General features: G+C 34.3%; 1 protein-coding gene across 1 annotated transcript in view; it reads right to left on the reverse strand.

The window, feature by feature from the left end:
* peli3 (pellino E3 ubiquitin protein ligase family member 3) overlaps positions 1-15,004 on the reverse strand; it is a 179,692-nt gene that overhangs the window by 72,324 nt on the left and 92,364 nt on the right. The gene's annotated exons all lie outside the window — the stretch shown is intronic.

A 15,004-nucleotide genomic window follows, 5' to 3' on the forward strand; every position in this document is an offset into this window, starting at 1 on the left:
AAAAAATGTAATTGCACCTTTATTTATTTATTTTTTTTGAAGTAGTGCATATTATATCTTACAACTGCCTTTATTTTGTAGCTGATTTTCTACTGTGCATTTTTATTTGAGTGACAGCTTTATTTCTTGTATTTTGTATGTAAAGTATTCAATACATCATGTTTTTTTTCTTGCGTATGACATTTCTAAAGGAGCTGTTGACATGGAATTAAACAAAATTTTTATTAAAAACCCAAACAATACAAACAAAAAAATTCAGAAAAATTTGTTATGTGTAATAACAATGTACTGACACAAGGAAAAAGTGCTGAACTACTGAAATACATTTAATACTTTGTATAAAAGGCTTTTTTCGATGGCAGCTTAAAGACGCCTCATATGGAGAATGAAGTCACATGAATTGCTCAGGTGTGTTTTTGTCCACTAACAGAGTGTAAATTCTGATGGTTCTGTGGGTCTCTTCTATCAAATTTAAATTTTTATTTTCTATTCTCTATTAAATTCAAGTCAGGCGATTGGTTTGGCTATTCTACAGCTTGATTTCCTTTTGTCTAAACCCATTTGGATTATCGTCTTGCTGAAATGTCCACCCTGGTTTCATTTACATCATCCTGCTAATGTTGGACTGAAACAGCTAATATTAATTTACAATGAGGAAGGGCAGAGGGTTGCTGAAGAACTACTGAGAGATTTCAGCTGCTGTCTGGGCTTTCACTGCCTTTCTACACCTCCCTTTCTTCATGTGTTCAATACTTTTTTTCTGTGTCATTTCATTTTATTTCACATAACGTCATTTGTAATCTAATTTTGTTTTATGTGCATATATAGGTTTTCAGAGAATAAACTGGAAACAAAGTTGGCGAGAAAAAGGGGGATGGGATAAGAAAAGTTTTGTGAGCTGGGACTCAAATTCAGGTCACCTGAAGCACAGGCGTTGATTAAACCAAATGCATTTTTTTTTCATTGAGAGGCGCCTTTTTTGAATAGTTTACTAATGGCCATAAACGTTTTGCATGATGCTTATGCACCCTGCATGCCCCATGCGTTCGATGCACCCTGTGTGCCTGCAAGTGGGAAAAAAAAAAAACTCTAAATGGAAAACTTTTGCAATAGGGATGTAACAATATTGTAAATACCGTCATACCGCAATAGTATTTTTTTTCAATATTACCGTAGGCGCATGACTCAATAAAACTATATTTCTGATAAAAGTTTGCTTAGGCAAATGAAGCGAACGGGAGGTAGCGGGAACTACAATTCCCATCAGCCTAGGCATGGCCATCATCCTTTGCGGTCTGTTGTCGCTACAGATCCAGTAATGCAGAAATGGAGTGTGTTGCTAGTAGCGGGGAAAAAAAAGAGCTGGTAATGATCGAACCTAAAGCGAGTTTTAAATAGGATGTGTGGAAGCATTTCAGTTTCTTTCTAAAAAGATACGAAAACGGAGAAATGGTGACAGACAAAGACAAAAACAGTTTTTTTCAGTTGCAGGGGACATGCCCAGAGATCCCAGTTTTTACCAGATTATAGTTATATGATAATTTTCCTTAAAAACCCATCTCTATCTAAGTGATTAAATGTTGAATGTGATGAGTTTTCAACAACAGTAAATTGAAAGTTTTTTTTTTTATATGGTTTAATAGTTTTTTGTAATTAAAATGGAAAAATTGAAGTTCCTGTTTTGAAACTTACAGATAGATGGCTAATTTGTATGTCATTGATATGTTCTGTGCTAAGGTAAATCAACACTTTTGGCACTTTTTTTGAGTCTTTTCATTAGTTTTGTTTTCCTGTAAATTATTCAATAAATACCGTACCGTGCCATTCATACCGAGGTATTATCGTACCTTGAAATTTTAATACCGTTACATCCCTACTTTGCAATGATGAAATAAAAGCAGAGGCAGGGTTTATCTCGAGTTCCCCGGAGCTGTATGACTTCACAAATCATAAATCTCACAATATTATTAAATATTAGAATGATAACAATACAAACAGCAGTGCTCATGCACAACGCGCAACTGATTCAATCGTTTATTAGTGATATAAAAAAACACACTGCACTTAATTTTTCTTGCCATAAAAAATTCAGTGTGGTGCGCCTCGCCTTCAAAGAAGTCTTTTACAAAAGTTGCCCTGTTGAATTAAGTTACATCTATATGCCAACTAATTCTCATTAGATTATAAGTAGACTGTTAGGTTGGGGTTAGTGTAAGTTGACATGTACTTGCAAAGTTTCTTATAGTCAGTTAAATGTCTGTTAAAGGAGCAGTATCAGCAGATATTAAGCACACAGTCTACTAATCCTCACATGGACCATCAAAATAAAGTGTTACCTAAAGTTTTTCAAAATTGTCCACTTCAAATGTTGACTACTGTATATGTTAGCACAGTTGCTCAAGAGGCATTTGGAGCAGACTTACAAAATGTAAAAAAAATGGATAGTTGTTAATGTACTCACCATCAAGTCATTCAACATTTGTTTTCTTTAGTAGAGCATTACTGAAGCTAAAACTCTCCACCAAGCAATTTCAAAACTAAATTTAGGCTGTAAGTAAAAAATTTCAACATTGTCCAAAAATAGACTTGTCATCAATTACACACTTCCCATGTATAGTTATTCATCCCTGTTTATTTGATGACTAGCCTATTTTTAGACTGTTGTTAAATTACACAGTGTCCTAACAACTTGCGACAAGTAATTTCTCTGCACTAGATGCAATGTGACAGAAACATTGACATGTGACATTCGGAAGCGCAGAATCGTGCACTGCGAATAAAAAATGCTGGGGTCCACACAGTTCATTCAATGAAACGATATTTTTTTTAGTGCAGGAAGCTGTGCTTAAAAAGCTAATGATGTTAAATACACCCACTTGCCACTTTATTAGGTACACTTAATAAAGCCAGGTTTGATCACCTTTGTCTTCAGAACTGTCTTAATCCTTTGTGGCGTAAATTCAAGAAGGTACTTGAAATATTCCTCAGAGATTTTGTTCCATTATATTGACATGATATCATCACGCAGTTGCTGCTGATTTGTCTCATCCATGATGCGAATCTCCTGTTCCACCACATCCCAAAGGTGCTCTATTGGATTGAGTTCTGGTGACTGTGCAGCCCATTTGAGTACAGTGAACTCATTGTCATGTTTAAGAAACCAATCTAAGATGATTTGCGCTTTATGACATGGCACGTTATCCTACTGGAAGTCCCACTGTGGTCATAGGGATGGCATGGTTAGCAGCAATACTCAGGTTGGCTGTGGCGTTGACATGATGCTTAATTGGTACTAAATGTACACCAGTACATCATAGACACCCAGAGGATTAAATACATTTCCTTTTTTTAGATTAACCTTCCCTTTGTTAGTTTTTCATATCTTTTTATTTTAAATTGTGTTGCCAAAGGTTGGCCACCAGAGAGAGGTGTTAATGACGATTTTACATCTAGGCGTGTTTAAGATCTATTTGTTTTAAAATCTTTTCCCACTCAAATACGTATTCAGTTCTGCACAAGTAAGTTGACAGCCCATCATTCTGAATTTTTTGAGCTTTGACAAAACTGGGCCAAGAACGCTTGGAGCCTGACAGTGTGATTGTGGATTTTTCTTCAGTCGCAGGAGAGATGTCACGACGTGCGTCTATTTTCTCTGCTCTTTTAGATTGGCTTGAATGTGATATGTTGGAGGTTGTATTCATCATTCTACACAAGCCTGGCATTCTTCATATGAGGGTGCACAGATAACGCAACACTGAATTATACGTTATCTCGACCCTGTAACATATTTCAAAATGCAATTTAATCTTGTGACGTCAGAGTTGAATTTTTTTTGTGCCACATGAACATGAAATCACTCTAATGTGCTGATTTGCTCAGTAGCATTACATATTATCAGCATTAAAGCAGTTGTGCTGCTAAATGTGTCTGTGAAAACCATGCTATTTGTTTTGCACTATATGGGTACATTAAAACCAGAAATCAAGTGTAGGTTATGACTCACAGGTGATTATTTATACTTTTTAATGGTCGAGGGGCAATGAAAAGGAAAACATGAGGCCAGTTCTTTTCCATCTTGAGAGCATGAAGAAAATCAAAAACCCATTGGCGATAAAGAGGAGGAGCAAATGTATACAGTTACAATTAGATATATTAAACCCCCTTTGAAATTTTTTTATCTTTTTAAAATATTTCCTAAATGATGTTTAATAGAGCAAGGAAAGTTTTTGCAATATGACTGATAATATTTTTTTCTTCTGGAGAAAGTCTTATTTGTTTTATTTCAGCTAGAAAAAAGCAGTTTTTAATTTAAAAAAAAACATTTTTAGGTCAATATGATTAACCCCTTTAAGCTATATATTTTTTTAATAGTCTACAGAACAAACCATCAATATACAATAACTTGCCTAATTACCCTAACCTGCACCTAATTAACCTAGTTAAGCCTTTAAATGTCACTTTAAGCTGTATAGAAAAGTCTTGGAAAATATCTAGTCAAATATTATTTACCGTCATCATGGCAAACATAAAATAAATCAGTTATTAGAGATGAGTTAATAAAACTATTATGTTTAGAAATGTGTTTAAAAAACTTCTCTCTGTTGAACAGAAAGTGAAGGGAAAAATAAACAGGGGGCTAATATATCTGATAGCAATTGTAGCACACATTTCATGTGTTTATTTGCTCTTTCCAACAGCATTATGGGACCGTCTGATAACTGTAATGGTGGAAGTTTAACAAAGTAACTTCTATTGGCATTTTTTAAAAGTATAGCATATGTTGTCTGAGTTGGTCTGAGAATTTATGTTGCCCACGCACACACAAAAAGCACCATTTTTTCCTTTAACAGACATAGTTTTGATTATTTTGTTGAATAAGAAGTTTAAAAGAACTGATTGCAATCGAAATGTTTTCGAACATTTGAATGCTGTTGATTAATGCATTTTTGCTTAAAAGTATTTATTCTTTGACCTAAAAAAAACCTTCAAAACAAATACTGACCCGAGTATCTATTCTGTGTACATCTGTTCTGTGCAATTCAATGTCATTTAAAGAGAAAGGAAAAATATGTCTGACCCCAGTCGGATTTATATATTTTTATAAATGTCATTGAAAATAAATCGGTATGTCTTTTATTGTGCTCCACTGTGTTTCAGTGCACTTTTCAGTTTATTTTCTATCTCTTTTCTGCATCTCACTCTCTTTCGAAAGCTTGGCTGAGCATCTGAATGGAGAGCACTGAATTAACTAAAGTAAAACTCGCTAAATTCGCATAAAAGCTCCTCTCAGCCAAATCTTAATTAAATCCAAATGAATACGAACGCTTATCTTGATGAAGAGTAAAGCTGTTTTGCTTTTGTCATGCTTGATTTAACCCGGTGAGAGCGCATTGTTGACATGAAGTATCAATACAAGCAAATGAACCGAAGGACACAATGTTTGTTATTAATATCGAGCTGTTGGGTGAAGAAAGCTCTGCAGGTGCCCTGTGTAGGGAAGGAGCTGCTAATGATTTATGTGCAAAGATGAACTCAAACTTCAGGGGTTTCTGGCATTGATAGATTTATGAGACGTTTCATTTGTTTGCTCGTCTTTATTCTAGGAAGTTTTTGGGGCGTATTAATAGATTGAAGGTTTGTTTTGTTGGCTAGGGGGTTGAATTACTGACCCAAGTTTAAAATCATAATTCATCTAATAAAAAGTCTATATTTTCTTATATTGCTGCTTAATTTGACTTGTGCTTGCTTAACATTAAATCATGAATAATTACATACAAAATCAACTTTATTAAGTACACCTTACTAGTACCAGGTTGGACCCACTTTTGCCTTCAGAACTGCCTTAATTCTTCATGGCTTAGATTCAAAAAGGTACTAGAAATATTCCTCAGAAATTTTGGTCCATATTGACATGAAAGCGTCAAGCAGTTCTATGCTCTATTGGATTGAGAGCTGGTGACTGTGGAGGCCATTTGAGTACAGTGAGCTCATTGTCATGTTCCAGAAACCAGTCTGAGATGAACCACGCTTTATGACATGGCACATTATCTTGCTGGAAATAGCCACCAGAAGATGGGTACACTGTGGTTATATAGGGATGATCATCAACAATATTCAAGTAGGCACGTTGCTCAATTGGTATTAATGGTTCCAAAGTGTGCCAAGAAAATACACCCCACACCATTACAGCACCATCAGCAGTCTGAACTGTTGATGCAAGGCTGGATGGATCCATGCTTTCATGTATTTGATGCCAAATTCTGACTGTACCATCTGAATGTGGCAGCAGAAATCGAGACTCATCAGACCAATCTTTTATTGTCCAATTTTGGTCAGCCTGTGTGAATTGTAGCCTCAGTTTTTTGTTCTTAGCTACAGGAGTGACAACCGTTGTGGTCTTCTGCTGCTGTTGCCCATCTGCCTCAAGGTTAAACGTGTTGTGCATTCAGAGATGCTCTTTTTCATACCTCGGTTGTAACGAGTGGTTAGTTGAGTTACTGTTGCCTTTCTATCAGCTGGAACCAGTCATTTGTGCTCACAGAACTGCCGGTCACTGGATATTTTCTCATTTCTTCAGACCATTCTCTGTAAACCCTAAAGATGGTTGCGTGTGAAAATCCCAGTAGATCAGCAGTTTCTGAAATACTCAGACCAGCCCGTCTGGCACCAACAACCATGCCACGTTTAAAGTCACTTAAATTACCTTTCTTCCTCATTCTGATGCTCAGTTTGAACTGCAGCAGATCGTCTTGACCATGTCTACATGCCTAAATGCATTGAGTTGCTGCCATGTGATTGGCTGTTTAGAAATTTGCATTAATGAGCAGTTGGACAGGTGTACCTGTGATGGGTTATATATATATATATATATATATATATATATATATATATATATATATATATATATATATATATATATATATATATATATATATATATATACACAAGCATCTATATGTGTTTTTCCCCAACATTTTTTTCTTTCTGCATGTCATTCTTTTGTTAGTTTGTTCATTGTTTTCTTTCTTTTGTTTGCTCTTTTGTTAGATTTTTCTTTCTTTTCATTTTTCTTTTACTCTTCTGTTCACTTTTTCTTTTATTGACCTAACACTCTTATTCGCTCTCTTTTGCTCGTTCGCTCTTGTTTTCCTTTCTCTCTTGTTTGCTGTTGTGCTTGCTCTTTCTTTTTTTATATTTCTTTCTTTCTCTCTTTTGTTCGCTCTTTTTTTAATCTTTCACCTTTTTGTTCGCTCTTTCTTTAATTTTTTTTGCTCATGTTTACTTTTGTTTTCTTACTTTTCTTTCACTAATTAGCTCTTTCTTTTGGTTTTTTGTTTAATCTTTCTTTCACTCCAGTTCACTTTCTTTCTTTTGCTCTTTTGTTCTGTTTTTCTTTTGATATTTCTTTCACTGTTTTGCTTGTTGACTCTTTCTTTTTTCAATCTTTCACTCGTCTGCTCATTCTTTTGCTCTTTCTATTGCTATTTTGCTAATTTACTCTCTTTTTTGCTCTTTCACTTTTGTTTGATCCTTTCTTTCAATCTTTTGCTCCTGTAAGCTTCCTTTTTGATCTTTCTTTCTTTCTTTCTTTGACTTTTTTGTTCACTCTCTTTCTTTTTTTTCCTGCTCTTTCATTCTTTCTATTGCTCTTTCTTTAAGTAAAAATAAATGTTTATTATCTACATTATTATTTATGAATATTATTAGACAGAAATAATTTGTTTTATCATAATGTGAATTCCTGTCTATCTTGTAATTACGTATGTCTACAGAATTTTTTCCAACATGTGGTATTAAATTTCATTAAAACAGCACTCTTCCAGCAGTCATTACTTCATATTTTCTTCCAATAATTGTAACGGGGCATGAACAAAATGTTGCTGAATGAAAGTAAACTTCTGAACTGCAGTTAAAGTCTAAAGATTTAAAATGAAACACCCGAAACTGCATGAAACTGGATAGCCTGGTGATGCGACATTAATTGTTTTATACTGAAACTGAAACTGGGCGAGGCAGTGGCGCAGTAGGTAGAGCTGTCGCCTCACAGCAAGAAGGTCACTGGGTCGCTGGTTCGAACCTCGGCTCAGTTGGCGTTTCTGTGTGGAGTTTGCATGTTCTCCCTGCCTTCGTGTACGTTTCCTCTGGGTGCTCTGGTTTCCCCCACAGTCCAAAGACATGCAGTACAGGTGAATTGGGTAGGCTAAATTGTCCATAGTGTATGAGTGTGTGTGTGAATGTGTGTGTGGATGATTCCCAGAGATGGGTTGCGGCTGGAAGGGCATCCGCTGCATAAAAACTTGCTGGATAAGTTGGTGGTTCATTCCGCTGTGGCGACCCCGGATTAATAAAGGGACTAAGCCGACAAGAAAATGAATGAATGAAACTGCAACTGCGTTAATTGTGTAAATTTTTGTAACACGCTAAATATTTAAAAATAATCGCATGCGTTAACGCGCTAATGTTGACAGTTCTAGTTTAGTTGTATCCAAACACCTGTCCTATTTTTATGACCCAAATGCTGATGCATATGTCCAAAACCCGACAGATGAACAAATCTAAACTTGTTTTTATTAAAACAAATATAAATATGCATATAATAAATAATACTCATAATAATAATAATAATAATAATAATAATAACATTATACAAATACAAATTGTCATCAATAAACTGAAAATGAAAAGCTCCCCGAGGTGATTAAGGCATGGAGGCAGCAGTTTTTATATTTATGTAGAATTTAATTTTTTTTTGTAACATTTTAATACTTTATTTTTTCATATGTAAAACTGTTTGTGTATTGCTGTACATCTTGTGTGTATTAAGCTGTTTATAAGTGTTTAAACCCACATAGGCGCATAACTAACTCGCTCTTTGCTGGGCTTTAGATCTGCTTTCATTTTGTCAATGGGGTGGTCTATTTAAGTTCCTCAAAATAGCAATGTTCTAACAACGCGCCATAACACAGCTCTATTTTAGACCAGCACTCCCCTGAGTCCACAAAGTGGAGCAAATGGATTTGCTATTTAAACACTGTGGCACAAAACGAGAAAATTAGTGTTGCACTGGTCTGAAAATATCAACAAATCGAGCCAAACCTGTCTTGCATCTTATTGCGCTGGGTGTATGATAGGGCCCTATATCTCCATCCTCACCCTGCTTTGGCTACAAATCTAGGTGCCTAATCTATATTATTATTGCCAGCGTAACCGGTGACGTAGTTGTTTATGTGTTGATTTCTTGAGCCTTGCCACAAGTGCATAACAAATGTATTGTTTGATAATTTTCTAAAAACATTAACTAACATTAACTATTGAAACCTTATTGTAAAGTGTGTCCAAAATAATTGTTAAATGGCCATAGTCATTAGTCATTTTCGGATCACACTTAAAAAATCCAGTTAATGCAAACATGTTACATAACCAGACATTAATAAGATAAATATAAAACAATTAATTATTCATTAATATACTAAAACCCTAAACCAAATGGAAAACTGCTGTTGTATGGAGGATGCACTATATAAAAAACCTCAGTCTCGGCTCTCTCATTCGGAACCAATCAAATCAGTTTAACATCAAGCATGCAAAACATTTTGAGTCGCATCCTCATTCAGAGACTGATAGTCTTTGCAATATGTTAAGAAGTGCATTCATCAGCTTACTCATTCAGCATGTGAATACATTATTGATACATTTGCGGAAACAAACATTTGGCATAGGCCTATTCGTATTCTCCTGTGTGGAGCTATTCATCACACGAGACAATGCTTGCAAATTTATGTATGTAAATAAATATCACACCTGGCCCCTATTATCAAAAAGCAGGACAAATGACAGAATTACTCATGGCATTCGCACAGTTCTTTCATTATATTGAAGCATTAATAAGATACAGAGAGAAAGGACATTGATTTTTTTTTTTCAGAAAATGAAGCTGAAAGAAAAGCGGAAGTGCCCTGAAGCCCTCTTTGACAGATTTTGCTCAATTTAACAGTGAAATTATTCTAGCAGTAATGCAGCTGCAAATGTCTTTCACCAGGTTTTTACACCTGGAGCAGGCTGTAGCCTCATGCTCTCTGCTCACATTTTAGATTTCCATTCTTCCTCTGTCAATCAGTCTCTTATTTCTGCTAAATTTTCTCAAGCAGTGGCTAAACGGCAAGATTTCTGATAAACTAAAAAAAATCCATAACTACATTTCACCTCAGTAGAAATTCTGAGAGTTATGAAATTGAAAAAGTGATTTGATATTAAGTGTCAAAACTGAATGACATTGACTTCCACTTTCAGTTAAACGTCCTTATTGACTTCCATTTGTTGATTGATTAATTGATTCATTTATTTTTCTTCATTCATTTTCTTTCATTCATTTATTTGCTTTTATTCATTTTATTTAATTGATTTTCATTCACTTGTTTATTCATTCATTCATTCATTCATTCATTCATTCATTCATTCAATTAATTTATATAGTTAATTCATTCATTATGTTTCTTTTATTTTCTTTCATTGATTTTCATTTATTCTTTCATTCATTGTTTGGCTGATTCATTCAGTAATTTTCTTGCATTCATTATTTTTTCATTCATTCATTCATTCATTCATTCATTCATTCATTCATTCATTCATTCATTCATTCATTCTTTCTTTCTTTCTTTTATTCATTCAGTCAGTCAGTCAGTCGTTCATTCATTCATTCATTGTTTGGTTGATTGATTGATTGATTCATTAATTTTCTTTAATTCATTAATTTGCTTTTATTAATTTTCTTTCATTGTTTTTTATTTATTCATTCATTGTTTGGCTGATTCATTCATTCATTCATTTTCTTTTATTAATTTTCTTTCATTTATTATTTTGCTTTCATTTTCTTTCATTGATTTTCATTTGTTCGTTCATTAATTCGTCTATTTATTCATTTATTCATTGTTTTATTTATTGATTCATTCATTTTATTTTCAGTGATGTTCATTCATTCATTCATTCATTCATTCATTCATTTTACCTTTACTTTGGAGGTCAGTGATCACTGTCTGTTGTTTGGATACCAACATTTAAATTTATAAATATATATTTACATTTTGTGTTCATCCAAACAGAGAAACTCTTACAGGTTTGGAAAAATAAAGGGTAAGTGATGATGGATTTTTCATTATGGAAGTCACTCACTTTATGATTTCATGGCAAGCAGGTGCTAAACTACAAGGTTTCTTAGCAACTAAAAAAATCACTAATTACTGTCCTTAGAATTGGAGAAGTGGCTCGATATTGAGTGCCACAATGATGAAGTATTTCACTTCCCAAATGATTGGTCACCACATTGACTTTCATGGGAAGCAAAGGCTAATCTGGAAGCTTTCCTGTAAACTAAAAAATTGGCAATTGCATCACACCACAGTGACGATCCTGAGAGAGTTGTAGAATTGCAAAGTGACTGGAACAATTCCTTTATTTACAAAATCACACCGTATCACACTGAAATCCCATGTATATTCTCTTTGTACATCCGAATTAACGTGAAACTGAGCGCACGTGCACAAGCGCAAAACCCCTCCCTGCCTCCTACTCCATATAAATATGGTAATGACTCCACTTTAGCAAAACCAAAGGAAAAAGCAATTCCCTCACTACCTATCAGATATTGCCTAATCTTCATCATGAGGAGTATGAGTCACATCATGAGTAGGAATCATTAATAAGTGTGTGTATTATGCTAAGCGCATTTGAGCATCATATTTTATTTGCACATTTATTGATATGGAAATGTTTCTGATTCACGTATGCAAATTCATCTTCATATGGCGCCTTTATAGCAATGTGAGTGCAGTCGATCGCTCCGATTACATTGGGAAAACTGGCGATTGCTGCAAATTGCGCTTTAATGTTTGGATGGTATTTGTTGTTTAATGTTTGGATGTTTGGATAGTATGGAAACCTTATAAACCTGCTAGACATGCAGATGATCCTGTCCCATACAGCTGCCATTGCATGGCTCAAAGATACTTTGTTGTGTGCAATTTAACATAATTGCCTCAAAGAGTCGCCAATGGAAACAAAGCAAACACACACAAGAAATGCACGTATGCCAGACATGAAGTTGGCATGGACCAACACACATTCTCACATTCATTTCATCATTAGTATATCCAAACGTGAGCATGAAATCTGGCGTATGCAAAGTTTTTGTGCATACGCATCATTGATACATGAGGCCCCAGGTTAAACTTTTACTTTGCTTTAACAGAACATTAAAGAAAATTTTTAACTGAAGACGATGTCCTTTGTGATTTCATGGGTCACCCATTTTTTAAAATTAATTAATGACTCCTTATGGGACACTAAGGTGTTGTGAAATTAAATGATTGGTCTTTGTAAGAAATTGAGCATTTATCTACAATATTATTAGCTTTAATGCACAGCCTAGCCAAACAGTATTTGGCATGCATCCAAGTGTGGTGAGCATGAGTTTAATTATATTTTGGATATCGTATAATATAGCGTAAATACATTTAAGATTTCTTGTGTGTGTGTGTGTGTGTATATATATATATATATATATATATATATATATATATATATATATATATATATATATATATATATATATATATATATATATATATATACACATACATATATATATATATATATACATATATATATATATATACATATATATATATATATATACATATATATATATATACATATATATATACATATATATATATATATATATACATATATATATATATATATATATACATATATATATATATATATATATATATATATATATATATATATATATATATAATTTATTTGTTTCTCCTTTTGTGGCCTTTCCAGACTTTTATAATCTGAATGTAATCTGCATGAGTAAATATTACTGTAAATGATGTTTTGTTTCTTCCAGTTAGTTTTGCTTCAGAAGAACTCAGTGTATTATCAGGAGCCATGGAAATTGATTTGTGTTTGTTTTAATGTGTTCTAAACTGGGTTTCTATTGACTTCCATTGTGTAAATCACTAAGGACCATGGATTCAGCTAAATGTCATCTTTAATGTTCTACCAAAGGTAAAAAGTCACCTACATCTTTGATTCCAAGCAGAGGCTAAACTGCGTGGTTTCTTGTAAACAGAAAACAGTCAATTACATTTCTCTGCATTGACAGTCCTGAGAGAGTTGTAGAATTTCCAGAGTGACTCGATATTGAGTTTCTGCACAGTTTGGAGCAGTATATTTGAGGTAACTTTCTTTAACTCTTTTCAAGGTAGGACCTTATTGATTGAGCAGTTCATGCAGAGCATGTAGAAGGAGGCAGCGAAGGCTGAAGGGTTGTCCTGTGCTGACCTTCCAGCAGACAGTCTCCAGGGGGAGGTTCTGACTTCAGAGAGGATCTGCTCAGCTGTAAATGACATTATCACTGCTAAACTCTGAGTCGTGTCTGGAATACAAATTTCTGCAGTTTGTTTTTAATGAAGTTTTGCATATGAGTACATGTACAATATTCAGACCAGTGATCACCGCTCTTCCATATTTTTTTTACTATAAAAATGTCTGATTCAGTACTAATTTCTATTTTCTTTTAAATATTTTATTTAGTTAATGGTCCAAAATATAAATACTATGTTCTTAATGTGTTCATAATGTATTGCAGAACACTTCTGGTACTCTTGAGGTGTGATATGGGTAATGTTAGGGACGGGTTTGGTTGTATGGGTAGGTTTAAGGGTGCGTAGGTGTAATGGATGGTCAACAGTGTAATTATAAATGTATTTACAGAATTTAATTACAAATGTAAATACATACAAATATTTAATCAAGCATAAGTACAGTGTAAAATCATGTATTTACACTAAGTACATTGTAACAAATTATTAATTCCAGTGTAAGAACATATCAGTTAAGGCCCCTTATTACTGTATATTGTGGGATCTTTTTTCACTAGAAACCAGGGGAAAAATTAACCCAGACTCATTGTGGATGCATACCCAGGTCTACATTTGTGGAGAATGTGAAATACATACCCAGAGCTACGTCTGCTTGCAGTTTTTGTGTTCGCAAATCCACCAGTGGTCGCTGTGTACACTTGATGACCTTAAATTTCTCTCGTACGTGTCATTTTCGGGTATTCTTTTTGGATGAATCCACTAGAGGCCGCAATATGCATTTCAGCCGATTAGCTTGCTGTCAACCAACCGACTGACCCACCAATCCCCTTGCCTTGCTTTATCAGGCTGAATCTACAGCAATTTGATATTAGAGAGAACTACTGCGCTTTAATCATAATCCACACAAAGGAGCAACATACCTTATCTTGAGTAGTTGGTAATTTCACGTAAGGACGAGTAATGTTGTTGCAGTGCAGCTTGTATGTAAGTATGGACATAATTACTGGCCGAACTAAAAACAATTGTTGTCGAATGTGGATTTATGACAAAAAAATGGACAGGCTTTTTTTAGTTTGGTTGATTTGTGTGTCCAGTTACTACATTATCTTAGTTTGTTGCTTTGATAACAACGCAACAAGGCTTTCAAAATGGATGCATATTCTAACCCTTAAGCAAAGGAAATGTGGAGTTCTGGTAAAGAACTCTCTAGTTGATGAATTTTCCTGCATCATGGCTGCTGTATAGTCCCAGCTGGCGTTGCTGTGTATCAAAGCTTCCAGCATTTCTGTCACAGTTTTTTGCCTTATCTTTGTTGTATTAACCAGAAAGACTATTTGAAAACTAATTTGAGCAGCCAAAGTGTCATCTGATGGAAAAGTGCACTTCATTGTCAATGGTTTGAAATGGATTTGGACCAAAAAAAAAGATGCATTTTTTTTCTTTATATTTTTCTGTCCTTGCCAGACTTTCAAAATCTGGGTATAAACTGCATACGCGAATATTTTGCTGGTTGTATATGCATGATCATAGATTTGCCTGCTTACTGTATGAAATAGAGACATGTAAATGTTTATAGTCAAAGGATTATAAAGAGAAGTGGTTGAAAACTG

The sequence above is a fragment of the Danio rerio genome, chromosome 7, assembly GCF_052040795.2.
Source record: "Danio rerio strain M-AB ecotype USA chromosome 7, GRCz13ab, whole genome shotgun sequence".
Lineage (NCBI taxonomy): Eukaryota > Metazoa > Chordata > Actinopteri > Cypriniformes > Danionidae > Danio > Danio rerio.